Raw genomic sequence first — 15175 nt, forward strand, 5'->3', positions numbered from 1 at the left:
TGAACGGGGGCGGAGAAGGGAGTGAGGGCTTGAGGACTGGGAAGAAAGGGTTGATAAGACTCTCCACAGTAAGGACGAGTAGATGTGGACTTCTTCAGGTTGGAAATCAGTGAAGGTTCCCTGTAACCATAGGTCGAGGAGTTGTTGATTCCAATTGTGCCAGGAGGATACAGGTGTCAGAAGCCAGGCGTCTGCAACCATTGTTTCCAGGAACAGTTTCCAGCGGAGAGAGGAGTCCATCTCAGCGTATGGTGAGGAGGTTACGTGAGGGTGAGGGATCTTCTGTGGCTAAAAGCTGGTAGTTCCTGAGTAAAAGCTGGTTGAAAGTTTGATTAGAGATTTTACCAACTTGGGATTTGATAAACTTTACTATACAAGGTAAGAAGAGACAGGCGAGGAGAATGATTATTATAGGGCCTGCAATGGGCCAAAGCCAGGTAAGGAAGGGGTTTTTTAGTATTGAAGAGAATGGGTTGGAGGAGTAATACTGTGGGTACCGGGAGTTACCCATGTAGTGAATGGTGCAAGACTAGTAGGGACATCTCTCGTAGGTGTCTGGCCATCGCCTGCAACAGGCTTGTTTTTGGTCATAGAGGAAGCAGAGGTAGGGAGAATAAAGGTAGCTGCTAGTGAACACTTCGGTGGAGGGAGGAAAGTGGAGGTATAAAGGCTCGGAGCAGCCTTTCAGAGGGCAGTCTGACGTGGCAATGAGGGCAGTAATTTTTGTTTGATGCTGTGTGTAAGTGTCTGACTTTGAATCGCCATACAAAGGAGGCTGGGGTGGCGGGGAAGACAATAGGAATGAGGAAAAAAAGCGAGAGAGAGCGAGGGAGCAGTAAAGGAGGAAAAAGTCATGATTCGGGTATGGATGGCAAAGGGGGTGAACAGGATTTTGGAGGAAAGAGGATAGTCAGGAGTCTGGAGGGAGGGAGAGTCTGGAAACTTTTGTAGGTTAAGAGATCCTTTAGGTGATGTGGGGGCAGAATGGTAAGGGGCGCCCCGAAAGTCAGTTTATGAGCTTCTTTCTGCAAGAGCTGTCCAGCAGCTAATGTCCGTAGGCAGGGGGCCCATCCCCGAATTGTGGGGTCTAATTGCTTGGAAAGATAAGCTACTGGGGCAAAGGATGGGCCGTAATATTGGCCTAGGACTCCTAGAGCTTGACTGGACCTCTCATGAATGTATAATGAGAAGGGCTTCGACAAATCAGGAAGATGGAGAGCTGGGGCTTCCACAAGGGCTTGACGGAGCTTAATGAAGGAGTGTCGGGGTGAGGAGGATAATGGTTCTTCAGGGGGGCCCTTGCTGAGGTTGTATAGGGGTCTTGCCAACAGGGAGAAGTTAGGGATCCACACTCCAAAATACCCAGCCAGGCCTAGAAAGGAAAGGATTTCTGTCTTGGTTTTGGGAACGGGCAGGTCAGAGAGGAGCCGTTTTCTGTCTAAGGTAATGGACTTTCTTTGTTGAGATAGAAGGAATCCGAGGTAAGTGACAGAAGGGGAAGAGATTTGAGCCTTGACGGGGGATACCCAGTAACCTCTGGAAGCTAGAAGGTTAAGTAGGGAGGCAGTGTCAAGTTGAGACTGTTCCCACGAGGGACTGCAGAGTAGAAGATCGTCCATGTATTGTAATAAGGTGGACTTGGAGTGATCATGATGAAACTGTTTGAGGTCCTGAGCTAGGACCTGTCCAAAAATATCTCGGAAGCCTTGTGGCAAAACTGTCCAAGTGAGTTGTTCAGAATGTCTTGTGTATGGGTCTGTCCAGGTGAAGGCGAAAAATCTTGGGAAGAGGGGTCCAGAGGGATAGAAAAAAATGCGTCCTTGAGATCTAGGACTGAGAAGTGGGAGGCCGGGGCAGGGATCTGCGATAAAAGGGTGTATGGATTTGGGACTAAGGGATGGATAGGGACGATGGCCATGTTGATGAGGCGAAGGTCTTGGACGAGGCGGAAAGATCTGTTGGTTTTTTTAACAGCTAATATGGGGGTATTAAACGGGGAGTGAGTGGGTCTGAGGTAATTTTTGTTTAAAAGATCTTGACTGATGGGTTAGAGGCCTATGAGGGCTGAAGTGGTTAGGGGGTATTGGGCCTGACAGGTATACTGAGAGGGGTCACATAATTTGATAGAGGCAGGAGGACATAGAGCCACGGAGGGGCTTGTAATGTCCCAAACTTTGGGATTTACAGGGTGTATGAGGGCGGAACTGAAGCTTTCATTGGGTAGAGGGGGGTCGTCGGCTATGAGGGCCATTAGAAAGGGAGTACTGGGGGCTGTGGGAGTGGATATAGTTATGGAAACATGGAGGAGAGAAAGGATGTCCCATCCTAGTAAGGGGATGGGACACTGGGGCATAACCAGGAAGGAGTGGGAGAAAGGTATGGGATTGTCTTGGATTGTGCATAAAAGGGGGGGGTTTTAATGGGAAAATCTGTTTACCTCCTACCCTGACTATAGGAGTAATGGCAGGCGTGGTAGGGCCCCGGTATTCCCGCAAGACTGAGAAGGTGGCTCCTGTATCTAGGAGGAAGGAGATGGGGCGACCGTCTACTATTAAAGTAACCCTGGGCTCCTGTTTGGTGATGGAAATGGTCGGGCGAGAAGCCCCTGGGCCCCGTCAATCTTCTTCTGCCAGCCCCACTACGGCGGGCTTAGGATGGAGGTTGTTCGTCCAGCCTCCCGTTCAGGTGGCTGGGCAATCAGACCTCTAGTGGCCCTTTTTGTGGCATCTGGGGCATGGGGTGGTAGGAGATCTGGGGGAGGGGCATGCCCTTGACCAATGTCCCTCTTTTCCGCACTTGAAACAAGCTCTTGGGGGGGCTTTTTTGTAGAAGAGTGCCCAGGTTGTGGTTTTATCAGCTGGGCCAATATTCGGAAATTGGCCTGATCAGCCTTTTGTTTACGGCGTTCTTTCTCCTCCTTCTGGTTATGGAAGACTTTAAAGGCCACTGTTAGGATCTCAGTCTGTGGGGTAGCGGGGCCCTGTTCTAACTTTTTTAGTTTAGCTTTAATGTCGGGGTAGCTTTGAGCTAGGAAGTATGTCATAAGGACATGTCTCCCGTCAGGCGTTTCTGGGTCCAGGCTGGTATACTGTAATAGGGCTTGAGTGAGTCTGTCTAAGAACTCAGAGGGAGCTTTTGAAAATTGACTCTTTACGAGCTGCGTTTTTCAGACCTGCTATTAAGCAGCAGGCGAAGATATCTTGAGAGCAGAGACCCACGGTGGTGGGGGCCTGAAGGGTTCTGGCTCAGTCTGTGGGGGAGAAACAGGTGATGGGGACAAAGACGGAGGAGGCTCTTGGGACTTAGAGGGGGGCTGAAAGGCTCAGGCTTGATCTGCAGGGCGGTGAGGTGGGGGGGAGATGGTGGTGGAGGAAGGTTGAGGGGCTGTTGTAGGAGAGGAGGGGGAAGGGAGTGAACGGGAGGCTTCTGCGGGGGAGACGGCTTGCAGGCTAGGAGAACTTGGGGGGAGGCGGGGGGAGGAGGTGAAAAGCTTCAGTATAGGGAATCTCCTTCCAGTTTTTTCAGGCGCTGGCAGTAGTTAAAGAGATCGCGAGTGATGTTAGGATCAAGAGCTCCCCCTGCGGGCCATTGGTTGTTATTGTCTAGGGGGTATGTCGGCCAATCTTGGGAGCAGTATTTGTGGAGAAGTTTTGGTTTTATATCAGGCGTCAGGGAGAGGGTGGCTAGACACTTGAGCAGGCATTCAAGAGGTGAACTTTCAGGGAGGGATGAGGAGGCTCCCATGGCTAAAGGACAGAGAAGGAGACAAACAGGGGAAGACGAACGGAGATCCTCGGACTGGGAGCAGACGGCAAGGAGACAAAGGGCGTCCCCGGTGATCCTTGGTGGTCTGCGGGAACTCGTATGAGTCAGTTTCTTAGGAGGTGTGGGTCGTCACCCAGACTTCTCTAAGAAGGCAGAGTGCCGGAGTCCGAGGTACCTAGTACTAGGAGTTTTCAGCGGAAGGAATTTTCGGCGGAAGGAACGGAAGGAGGAGTGGGGGGGAAGGGAGCGTTCTCATCCGCAAAGGAGTCACCTCGTTTATGGCTGTTGGAGGAGGGGCCTGAGGGTCCGCCGCAGCCGTGAAGGCCTAAGGTGGGGAGAGTTCCCTCCTCGTCCCCGAGCATCAGGGCCTTGCCGGACGATCACGGTCAATGGCGCTGCGATAGCTCGGGGAAGAGCAGCCCACTCCGGGGGAAAACTTACCCAAAGGCCAAAGAGGAGTGGTGAGTGTGAGGAGCCAGCGCCAGAAAAAGAGGACGAGGGCAAGCTGCTGCTGGTGTTGGGGGGGAAGACGGGACCCAGTTGGGGTGTCCTGTCTCCCGGGTTTCGGCACCAATGAAAGGAAGGGAGCGACACACAGCAGCAATTCACCGGAGAATTCCGCTTTATTAGGGAAAGGTGCTGGGTTATATAGGAAGGGGCATGGGGTGATTGTGGTGTCACTTCTACGGGGCTGGTGGCTATTGGCTAGGTGCTGGGATTAGGGGGGCGAGGGGTGATTGGGCTTCAGGTGGCGCCGGCGGGAACCGAGGACCCGGAAGAGAAGCAGGAAGTTCGCCATCTTATGGGTGGGGGCCCTTCATGAACGATGAGTAAGAGTTTGTCAGAAGAACAAAAGGAGGGGAACTGAAGTTTGGGCAGAACAGAATATGCAAAGTTCATGGAATCTGGGGAATTTAAAGTTGCATAAGTAAGCTTATTTACTAACCCATATCCTCTAATGTTTGCAGTGGAAGGAGAAATCACTGGGATTTAGTGGCCCTAGTTTCTCTTGCCTGATACTCTCTCCCTTTGGGGGTCTCATAATGTAATTCTACTGACGCCTTCACACCGAGCTGGCTGTGGTTGGTTGCTCGATGGTTTGAATGGCCTTGCCGACAATGAACTCTGTTTTTCTGGGGGTATTTGGAGGGGATTTTACTAAAGGTTCAGGGATAGCACACAAGACTTTGACATGAGAAGTTCCCTGAAATTGCCTCGTCTATTTTGCTCATCTTGAGTTGGAGGACGGGGGACCCCTGCCTAAAGTCTCCAGGTTCTAGAGGCCATTTGTCCTCCCATCTGAGTGCCTTCACCCAGGTCTTTACTGAGTGACAGACAACTTGAATGTACTTTCCCTCCAGCAAAAACCTCAGTTTCTAGTCTCAGAGGTACGGCCATTACTCAAAGCCTCAACAGGACAACTCAAGAAGTAAAGGCTAGTAGTATCTTTGTGAATCAGGAGCATTCCCATACAGTTAGAGGAGGTGAGCAGCTGGAGAAATCACTGGTGCCAGATCATGCAGGGTCTTGCAGCCATGTAATATGCATATAGAACTTTACCCAGTGGACACAAGGGAAGCTGCAAGGAGAAAAAAGTTCAGAATTGGGAATGTAAAAAATCATAGAAATGGATATACAGCTATAGAGGCAATGTGGTGTAAATTAAAGAACTTAGGGACCCTGGCTTCTTGTCTTGGCCCTGCCACTGATTGGATGATTTGGCCTCTTAGAGCTTCAGTGTACTCATCTATAAGTGAAGGAGGTAACTGTTAGCTAGAAGGTTTGTTCCAAGTCTGAAGACCTTTAATTTTATGTCTATCCAACCTCCAGACCCAAAGTCAGCTGTAAAGTAGGTAGTAATCCTTTTGTGACAATGTTAGGGCCACAGGAGTTAAACATTATACTGTTCATGCACAGAACTGAGATGCATTACTCAGTTCCTGAGAGGCACAAGAACTGTAACAGTTGGTTGTCTAGAACTAGCAGTATAATGAAAATAGCAAAGATTTGATTTTCAAGCCCTTTCTGCACCTCATTTTCCTTATCAGGAAAATGTACATAACTGCTTCACAAAGTCAATTTAGAATCAAATTAGATAACATGTATAAAGATATTTTATAAATTATGAAAAATATATACTTAATACATAAAACTCTCAGTGCTACATAGTTTTAAAAAATTTACCTTGAGTTAGTAAAGGCCTAATCACTATATACGTTCATGTTTTAAAATCAGCTCCATTCCTGGATCTATTTTAAGTATTTTTTCCTACATGTAACTCATATATGTATTATATTTTCTCTAAGCCTATATGCTATCTTAAATCCTCTTTCAAACAGTATAGGGCATAAATAAAAACCACACAACTTCATTTTAAATATTTTATTTAGCCCCCAAAATCTAAAAAAATTTTTCAAGAAAAATTCCTCAGGCAAAATGATAGAAATAAACCTCTCTTCCCCTAAGAGGTGATATACTTCCTGGGATTTTCCATTCAGTTTGATTTTCAGCAATTTTACTCCCTTGGTGATGAGTTCTTATAACCTCATCTCCTAGTCTTACATCATGTGTGGTCTGAAGGTATAACTGAAATTTAAGGATTGTTAAATGACATTCAGGTCTCCTTATTCAAGTTCTTCATGACATTTTAAACTAGTATAGTATTGGAATTTTGCATTTATTGCTCCCAAGTAAACTTTTCATGTGTTTAAATTTTCTCTGGTTTTGATTGCTCTTAGATTGTGGAAGAGGGTGCCTTGGGATACTGTAATCTAGAGGTTCTCACTTTGGTTTCCATGGTTCCTTAGCCAGCCCTTGAATGCACTGGGGGCTCGTGATCCTCCAGAAATGGTATGCAAAATCTTTTATGTATTTGCATATCATAATTTTATGGAAGAAATTCTTGCAAGGGCCTGTGAAATGCCTTCTTTCAGTCCTTTTTTAAATGCCATGCTGTAATTTTCCACCAGTTACTTAGTAAGTACAGTACCAGTGTTAGAGGAAGAAAAGACTATGTTCAAGTCCTGAGTTTACCACCTATCAGTTGCATGATTTTTGATAAGACAAGCAAAGTATGATGGACAGGATTATACAAGCTGTAATTTCCTCATGAGGTGACACAATTAAAGTGTCTAGCAAAAATGTCAAGCTCACAGTAGACATTAAATAAATATTGAAGTCATCTCCCCCTTCCCTTCATCCTCTCCCTGTCCTCCACCTCCCACCTGGTACTAAGAACTATAGGATTCAAGTGCGAGCCCACCAAAGACCCCGCCTTAAGGAGATTAGAATCTCCTTGTACAAAGTCATGAGTACCTTTGGCCTGATGAATGCTGCAGGAAAGGTATTGTTATTTTAGAGAACACAATTTTGTTCCAAAAGAGTAGTCTGTGTGGAAGGAGAGCCATTTAAGCTTGACCTGAAAGGGCATAATTTTTCATAGTTATTGCTTTAACCTCATCATTCCAGATGCTTGTATAATCCTGCCCATCATACTTTGCTCATCTTATCCACCTGACCTGCCAGTTATATTCTAGTTGGGTAATACCTAGTATTCCCTGTTTCACTTTTCTATTCATGACCTATTTCTGATCACTTGTCAAAGCCAGAAATGACAGTTTCTCTCTTCCCCTCCATTCTGCTCATCCTTCAAAAGGTTACTTGAAGAGTCAAAATGTAATGATTGCAAATACAAATCCTTAGTCAATGTATGTGTAGGTAGGTGAAGAAACTTTCTTTTATATGTAGGCTTTTCTTTTTACTGGTGGACTAATCATTTGTAATAGAGGGACCTCTGTGGATTAGAGAGTATTAGAATAATGATCTCATTTTATAAAAGAGAAGATTAAAAACTTTACATCAAATATTTTGAAGTAATAATAAATAACGTAAAAGTGAGTTAAAACCTAGGATAGTGTTCTTAAATTAACTATCTAAGTCCTTAACATTTGCCTAATGCTTTCAGTAGAGAAAGAGGCCTGGAGAAAGACTCAATATTGGATTCCAGGAGGTCTGAATTTATAAAAGGCTCTTTCCTACCACTAACTAGCTGACCTTGAGAAAATCCTCTTCAAACTTTTTGTCATCTGTTCAATAAAGATAATAATTCTGTGTACTTACATAATGGAATTGCTGGGAGGGAGATGTGAGAGCACTCTGAAAAGTGCATTGTGACAAGGGGAGTGCATGTATACCAAATTCTTGTGAATGATTTTCTGAAACTGTATGTAAATATATTGGAACACCAAACTCCTACAGAACCATGTAACATCCATATTTTATTATCTGCATTGTTGGTTTTTTTGTGAGCAGAGACTAGACTATGCAATTGCTTCTCTCCATTTATCTTTCATGTATTCTCTTTTGTTAATTGGTAGGCATTCCTTTTTCTGGAAAAGTTGGGATTAGAATGAGTTTGGAGATGCATGACAAGAATACCTCTCAGTGGGCTGGAAAACCCTTACTACCTCATGAGTGCTTCCATTTATTTTAATCTTTATCCCTAAAGGTCTTCAAATTTTGCTAAAGAGAAATCTCTTTTCTCTATTTTTAGGATATGATAAGTTAACTCTGTCCCAGTAGGAGGTATGGACAGAGAAAACCTTCTGTCACTGATGTCTTTTTTGTGAAATGGAATCTTGCTATATAATGGTGCAGGGAATTGTGAGATCACATTTCAACCCTCTTCTGTCTCCCCTCCCTCCTAAATGATCTATCTCTGCTTCTAACAATCTCATTATCAGAATTAACATATGGAGTGGGAGAGAGAGGAAATGAACACTGCAGAATCACATTTCACTTCTAATCTGGAGAAAACAGGAGTATATATTCTTTCAAACTTTATTTGCAAAAATAATAGTTAAGTCACTAAAATAATATATGTTCTTCAAAAATTAAGGCTTACATTAAAAAATCTGCAATGCTTATAGGTTTGTGCCAAGAATTGTTGCTATACTTGTGCTTTTTTAAATTTCTCAATGTGAGGAATCTAGAGATCAATTCTCAAGAGCCTCTTAGAATAAATAATTACAAGGAAGTACAGTACAACCTTAAAACAGCAATATACATTTATTCTCATACAATTTTTGTGCATTAGAAATCTAAGAGCAGCTTAAATAGGTAGTTCTGTCTTAGGGTGGGTTGTAGTATCTTTCAGCCAGGGCTGAAGTCATCTGAAGGCTTGAGTGGGGATGGAGGAAGGTTAGACTTCCAAGGTGCTTCACTCACATGGCTGTTGGCAAGAGGCCTTAGTTCTTTACCATGGAGACCTCTCCAGAGGACTGCTTGTGTAGCCTATGACATGACAGCTGATTTCTCCCAGAGTGAGTGATATGATAGAGATTGCAGAAGGCCAAATGTCTTTTATAACGTAGCCTTAGAGAAGTCACATCCATTCACTTCTGCTGTATTCTTTTGGTCCCAAGGACCTGCTATGGTAAAATGTAGGAAGGGATTACATCAGGGCATTAATACTAGAGATGAGGATCATTAGGAGTAATCTTAGTCATCATAGTTAGGTTGCTACCACAACCTGAATAGATCAAGAAATAAAAACAGGTATCTAATAAATGTCTAATCATCTGAAATCAGATACATTTTGGGTCAACTCAGTTTCATTTAACCTGATCTCTCTATAATAAAATTTTACTGTAAATGGATTACTCTATAAAGAAGTTTATTGTGGTTTAGGTTTGTGCACTTATAGAAATATTTTAGATAAAGAACCTGAAAAATGATTATCTTACAGTTGGAAGTAGAAGAGAAAACAATTTTTTCTTTGTTTTTGAAAATTATATTTCAAAGCAGTTGTTTTGAGGACAGAATATAATGACAAAGTAGCTCCAAAAAGGGATTTGTTAAGAGTTGCTGTTCACTTCCATCCCAAGTCCTTAAAGATTCATGTGATTCAACAGAGTAAACAATTTATTTCCAGTTTCTCATTTAACTTCTTTGAATAATTTTACAGGAACTCAGTAGTTTCCTACCTGTGAAAATTCTCATATCCAAATATTATAACAGTTGCTTATGTATTTTAAGTTTAAAAAAATCTAGATTAAATAGAGGTAGTTTGGGAAACATTGCCTTTAGTTAAGGAAGTTTAAGGTACAAACAAGTAGAAGTTTGACTATCATTACCTAAAAGTAGTGTTTTCTCATACTGTAGTTTAGGAATTTTTATTAGAACTGCATGTTTATATCATTTTGGAATCTTATCTTTAAGTTTTCATTACTAGACTTAATGGAGAATATATTTTACTTAGTAAATGGATATTTAAATTTTCTTGATACTCCATTTGATATAAATTATAATACAAAAGCATCTGTTAGAAAGAGCAAATTATTCAGCATTGATATACTAAATTTTCTGTTAAATTTTCCTTGAGAAAAATCAATTATAAACAAAAACCTCTTTAGAACTAGATCCTTCTTCCTCAGTTTGAACTGACTGAATGCATTTCTGGTGATTCTCCTTCCACGTCAACCCAAAAGACACTCCAAACACCAGAAAAGAGATTTTCTCATCTGAACCTTAGATAAGCTATTTTGCTTATTTATAAAAGAACAGACCAAGGTTCTTGAGTTACTTGTTGAAACACAAAAACTGAATTATCTACCTTTTCTTTCTTGAAAACAAGCAGAGATGAGGAGTTAATATAAAATGTTTTATTATAAGTGACCCAGGATACAGAAATAGAAAGTGGGGTCAGTATATACAGGCATCCCTCAATTACCATTTATTCACTTAAAGTTTTGAAGTCACTAAGTCACTGAAGTTAACAGCTATATAATGATTAATTTAATGTAAGCTGTACAAGAAAGGATTATTTAAGACCTGCCATTAATATGCCAGGTACTATGCCAGTCAGAGCCACAGAAAGACTTTCCTGTGAAGCTAATGAGCTTAAACTTAAGATCCCTCACTTGCACAAACCCCTTCCAAGGCAAATGTGTTCATTGGTCAATTTTCTTTTTTGTAAAATTTGCAAAAGTAATACATTTAAACTGTAATCAGTGAATTCTGTTGTCACTTTCCACTCAGACTTCCTATCATACATCCCCTGTGTTGGCAGGTGCTAGAGTGTCCATAGATACTTCGGATACTGGTTAAGGAAGAGTTAAGTTGGAGACCTGTTGAGCTTCACAGGTTTATTTATTCAATCACTTGTCTGTGTAGTTCAATTATTCCAAGTAGTCCATTGTAGAAATGCCTTCCAGAAATATTGCAATCTCTACTGTGTTTACTCATACAACGTCATACGGTGTAGAGGTCATATCTCAGCATACACATGTCCTACAGGGTTAGTTTTCTATTGCTGAATAACAAAATACCACAAACTTAATATAAAAAACCCATTTATTATCTCACAATTCTGTAGGGCAGAAGTCTGGGAATGGTGTGCATGGTTTCTCAGTCTCACAAGGCTAAAATCAAGATGTTGGCTAGCCACATTATCATTTGAGGTCTTTTCCTAAGCTCACATGGTGTGGCAGGATTCAGTTCTTGTTGTAGGATCAAAGTCCCTATTTCCTCGCAGGCTGTTAGACAGGAGCTGCTTTCAGCAACCAGAGACTACCTGCATTCCTTGTCTTGTGGCTGACTCAACTTCAAAGCCTACAAACAGAGAATTTGCCTCGTGTATAATCCCTCATGCTTTGAATCTCTTAGTCAGGAAACGCCCCATCCCTGTTAAGGATTCAACTAATTACTATTTGGTCCACTCAAGATAATCTCCCTACCCTGAAGTCGATTGATTTGGGATTTTAATTGCATTTTGTAAATCCGGGGAGAGGAAATCCTGGGGCAAAATACCTCTAAAAACCGAAATCAATCAAAGGGAAAAATAAAGTTTAAAATCTGTTTATTGCTCACAAACTGCAGTTCCGGCCCTTCTCTCTTTCCTGTTCTAGCAGAAGCAAAACCCGCCCTCCCCCTCACCTCTCAGGTACAGATAAGCCCTCCATTGCCCAGGTAATTAGCCACTGATAATGGAGATGAACTTCTCTCCACCCCTAAGGAATGATCCAAATGCACTAAAGCGATACTTCTTTCCACCACTGAATACCTATTGATATGCAGATATGCTGAAGCCAGGCGAGATATTCTGGAAATGTTACAATTTTACCCACAATCTATAAACCCCTTCACAGCAGCATGTAAGTAAGCTAGTATTTCACTGAACAATTTAGGGAAGGTTTGTGTGAAAGGAAGGAGCAACACAGCAGCAATTCACCAGAGAATTCCGCTTTATTGGGGAAAGGTGCTGGTTTATATAGGAAGGGGCATGAAGTGATTGTGGTGTTACTTTACGGGGCTGGTGGCTATTGGCTAGGTGCTGGGACTGGGGGGCGGAGAGAGGTGATTGGGCTTCAGGTGGCGCCGGCGGGAACCGAGGACCCGGAAGAGAAGCAGGAAGTTCACCATCTTACTGGTGGGGGCCCTTCATTCCCCCCTTTCTCCTCTATGGGGTTGTGGACGTTGCTTTCTCTCTGACTGCTTCCTGCTGAATGGGGGCAGAGAAGGGAGTGAGGGCTTGAGGACTGGGAGGAAAAGGTTGATAGGACTCCCCACAGTAAGGACGAGTAGATGTGGACTTCTTCAGGTTGGAAATCAATGAAGGTTCCCTGTAACCATAGGTCGAGGACCTGTTGATTCCAATGGTGCCAAGAGGATATGGGTGCCAGAGGCCAGGCGTCTGCGGCCATTGTTTCCAGGAACAGTTTCCAGCGGAGAGAGGGGTCCATCTCAGCGTGTGGTGAGGAGGTCACGTGAGGGTGAGGGAAATCTTCTGTGGCCAGAAGCTGATAGTTCCTGAGTAAAAGCTGGTTGAAAGTTTGATTAAGAGATTTTTCCGACTTGGGATTTAATGAACTTTATTATACAGGGTAAGAAGAGACAGGCGAGAAGAATGATTATTATAGGGCCTGCAATGGGCCAGAGCCAGGTAAGGAAGGGGTTTGTTAGTATTGAAGAGAATGGGTTGGAATTGGAAGCAGAGTGGAGGCTGGAGGCAAGGTCGGTGAGTTTGGTAATGTCAGTTTCTACAATGCCGGATTCGTTGATGTAATAGCAGCACTCTTCCCGAAGGAACACACAGGTGCCGCCCTTCTCGGCTGTAAGCAGATCTAAGGCCCGCCGGTTTTGAAGGGTGACCTTAGCTAGCGGAGTGAACTGTCTTTGGAGAGAGACCAGGGAATCGGCAGTGGATGTCAGGGCTCCCTCAAGTTTGGCGTTGAGATCTTTAATTGCTCACAGAGAGTGACCCAAGGCCCCTCTCAAAAACCCTGCCCCAATGGCTGAGGTGGTCAAAGAGATACCAACCATGATGGGAAGGAAAGCAGCCCTTTTTGTGCACGAGGGCAAGGGAGGTTGGAGCTCAAGAAATTCTGCCATGCTGTAAAGTGTAAGCTGTAGGATTAGGGTGATGAGAATGCAGGGTATATTGGAGTTGGGAGGCAGTGAGTTGAAAAGACAGCCATTACACCAAAAGAAGTGTCCTGGTTGTGTAAAAGTTTTAGAGTCGGAGGTGGGGGTGTAGATAGACAGTGAAGTGTGCTGGAGGGGGCAGGGGTTGGGCCTACACAGTGGTGGATGGTGAGATTGTTTGCATATTCTGGTTCCCATAGGGGTATGTCTGCCAGGGGACGGAAGGGTTGTCCTTCTGCGTGAAAGGAGTAATTGGAAATGTTAAGGGGCATGGTGGCTAGCAGTGGGTGCTGTAGTGATGCGCACAAGAAACAATTGGCGGTGCTAAGGGTGTGGTTGAGAAAGATGGTGGTGTCCTGAATAAGCTGTAACCAAGAGTAGGAGGAATTGGAAGAGGGGCGGGGATAAGAAGATGAAGAGGCGCCGTCAAGTGTTTGGATAATGACTTTTTCAGAATGTCCGATATCTGATGCAACTTGAGAGATCTGGGAATGAGAGGGAACATACTCTCAAGAGATATGAAGGGTACCGTGGGGGGTCAAGGACCCCCCGTAGTAAACTGAGGCTGTGACTCCGGCGGCCCATCGAGAGTCCCAGGGATCTGGGATTGATAAGGAGAATGAGCTGTTGGGATATTTTATGAAACGGTTGGAGGAGTAATACTGTGGGTACCGGGAGTTACCCATGTAGTGAATGGTGCAAGACCAGTAGGGACATCCCCCGTAGGTGTCTGGCCATCGCCTGCAATAGGCTTGTTTTTGGTCATAGAGGAAGCAGAGGTAGGGAGAATAAAGGTAGCTGCTAGTGAACACTTCGGTGGAGGGAGGAAAGTGGAGGTATAAAGGCTCGGAGCAGCCTTTCAGAGGGCAGTCTGACGTGGCAATGAGGGCAGTAATTTTTGTTTGATACTGTGTGTAAGTCTGTCTGACTCTGAATTGCCATACAAAGGAGGCTGGGGTGGCGGGGAAGACAATAGGAAGGAGGAAAAAAAGCGAGAGAGCAGTAAAGGAGGAAAAAGTCATGATTCAGGTATGGATGGCAAAGGGGGTGAACAGGAGATGCGGAGTTTCAAGGGATCAGAGGGATGAGGCGTGGTAGAGTAGACAGTGTCTTGGGCTGTATCTGAAGGACTCTGGGTTGTGACCGATGGGTCTTGGGTGTCCAGAGAAGGTGGGTCCTGGGTGTTTGGTTTCAACCTGGAGATATGAATCCAAGGGGTGAGAGTTATCAGGCAGTGAGAGCTTGGTGGCCGAGGGGGTGCAGAGAATAACTGGACCTTCCCATTTTGGGGTGAGAGAGGGCCAATTCTCTGGCGGTTTATAAAACACTAGTTGGCCGGGCTGTAAGACAGGAGGGTTTTGGGAGGCAGGTGGATCAGGAAGGAGCCAATCCTGAAATTTCCACAATTCGGTTCGGAGGAGAGAGAGTAGCGGAAGGGCCATATTGGGAGGAATTGGTCCTTTGTGGGAAGGGAGCCCTGGGGATAGAATTGGGCAGCCCTACATGATCTCAAAGGGTGACAAGAAGGACGGTTTCTTTGGGCGGGCCCGAATGCGGAGTAGAGCTAAGGGAAGTAAGCGAACCCAGTCAAGGTGTAGCTCTAGAGATAGTTTGGTCAGGATGTCTTTTAGAGTCCTATTGGCTCTTTCTACTTTTCCCGAAGCCTGTGGTCAATAAGGACAGTGTAGATGCCAGGGGAGTGAGAGTGACTTGGAGAGGTTCTGAATGATTTGGGCAGTGAACTCAGGGCCATTATCTGATTGGAGGGAAGTGGGCATCCCGAACCTAGGAAAGATCTGGGTGAGGAGGATAGAGGCAACCACGGACGCTCGTTTGTTAGTGGTGGGGAAAGCTTCGATCCATCCTGAAAATGTATCTACTAACATGAGTAGGTATCTGGTATGCCGTACAGGGGGCATGTTAGTGAAGTCTATTTACCAATCTGCGGCGGGGACATTACCCCATGCTTGATGAGCCGGGAAGGGTC

Source organism: Manis pentadactyla, chromosome 3 (genome assembly GCF_030020395.1).
Source record: "Manis pentadactyla isolate mManPen7 chromosome 3, mManPen7.hap1, whole genome shotgun sequence".
In the NCBI taxonomy this organism is placed as follows: Eukaryota; Metazoa; Chordata; class Mammalia; order Pholidota; family Manidae; genus Manis; species Manis pentadactyla.